At 40.9% G+C, this 1,857-nt stretch overlaps 1 pseudogene; it reads right to left on the reverse strand.

The window, feature by feature from the left end:
* Positions 1-534: 534 nt before the first annotated feature.
* LOC134968403 (5S ribosomal RNA) lies at positions 535-653 on the reverse strand (annotated as a pseudogene).
* Between the last annotated feature and the right edge of the window lie 1,204 nt (positions 654-1,857).

The following is a 1,857-nucleotide window of genomic DNA, read 5'->3' on the forward strand; positions in this document are numbered from 1 at the left end:
ATCCTAACTCATCTAGCCTCCTTACGCAGTGAGTCCAGAACAATTGTATATGCACAAGGAGAAAAGTATGACTCTTGTTTGGGCGCACTCTTGTTAAATTATCTAAGTGTTAGTCGATAAGTGATGTGCCTAAAAATTGATAACGTAGTCTTTTAATTCTGCTCTTTAAAATACATGAGAACTCAACAAGACAAATTAAACATAAGTAGCCATTGATATGTCATATGGGAAGTATGTCTCCCAAAAATTGTAAAATGTTCAGATCTTAATTATGCCTGGATAAATGCATATCTGAAGATAGCTACATCTTAAGCTGCTTCCGTCTGCCAAAGATCTGTACAAACTGTGTTTGTATTAATGCGGCCCTAAATAGGGTTAGGTTCGTGAGTGGAAGAGCCCACACACTAATTAACAATTCTAATAGTTGCCACTATTTGGATAACTAAATTGTGACGAATAAAGGTTCAAGGGGTAGTAGGATTGAGTATAAGTGGTGATACTGCTGTTGGTGTTATTTCTATAGGGAAGGGAGTCTTCCTACTTCACTGGGTATTCCCTAGTAGTCGCCTGTCTAGGTACTGACCCAGCCCACCTCCGTTTAGCTTCCAAGATCGGACGAGATTGGGCGTGAACGTAGGGGTATGGTCGTAGAAATAACTGACCCTATACCACCAATGAGAGTGCACCGAAACAGAAGGATTGGTTCCTCCTCAAGAGAAGAATAATAGGACTACGTTGAGAAGAAAAAATAACCGCAGTCGGGTAGGTGTGAATCTGCTGTCCACGTTAGACTGGCGAGACGCGTCCCCTAAGGGGACACGCTCACCAGAATCGTGGATGAGAGTTCACAGAAGGAAGAAAAGCAAGAAAATAGTTATAGGGTAGAGGAGATATTGAAATAAACAATTGAATTGTTGTAGGTTCCTTTCGGTCACCTATGTTGTTTAAATACTGATGGATCCTAGTAACTGTGACGGATGACCAGGCAGGTACCAAAAGGAAAAAGAAATGGTAAATGTAATAATGATGACCATAAACATACTGATAAATTCTTGTAATTGGTGCCAATTCACTGAGTGTGGTATAGCGTTACTTGTACATAACAGACCCTAGTAGTATTTTGCAACCAAAGAACTTGTGTAATACACTAAAAAAACCTTCAAGGTCACTAGTGACAGTGGCAAAGTATATTACTGTCAACAACAGTTGTTGCTTTTTTTGACATGAGATAATGTGTGAGGCAGATGGATTGTCACCCATGAAACAATCCCCTAGGTGACATGCCCTCAGAGGAACAAAAACATAATACACACAGTTTGAAACTGCCTAGGGCAGACTAAGTGCGGGATCGCACAACACCTGTCCCTGCTGCATTGAATATATAAAGAAATAATATTTCTTAATATGCATAAACAAAAAATTAAGCAAATATGCTGTACTCATTCACTGGGAACATCAGCCATGTAAATAACAGAAATATTTTCTGAAACACCCAATATTTAGCTGAAGCGTGAAGGCTTAACCAGATAAGGCAGATAAATGTTTGAGTTTCACCCCTTCAACCAGTAGACAGGCGGTGTGCCCGCAGGAAAGGCGGGGCCACAAATGACCCACCCCTATCACAGGGTTGTATCACAATGTACCCACATAAGGGAGTGCACACACGTGCAATACAGCCTAGCTGGAAAATATTTCAGCCAAAGCATGAATGCTTGGTCAAAAGGGCAAAGAATATCACCCAACAGAAATATTTCCTGAAACACACAATATTTTAGCTTAAGCGTGAAGGCTTAGCCAGATAAAGCAAATACGTGTTAGTGTGTCACCCCTTCAACCAGTAGACAGGCGGTGTGCCCG

The sequence above is a fragment of the Pseudophryne corroboree genome, chromosome 10 (assembly GCF_028390025.1).
Source record: "Pseudophryne corroboree isolate aPseCor3 chromosome 10, aPseCor3.hap2, whole genome shotgun sequence".
Classification (NCBI taxonomy): Eukaryota; Metazoa; Chordata; class Amphibia; order Anura; family Myobatrachidae; genus Pseudophryne; species Pseudophryne corroboree.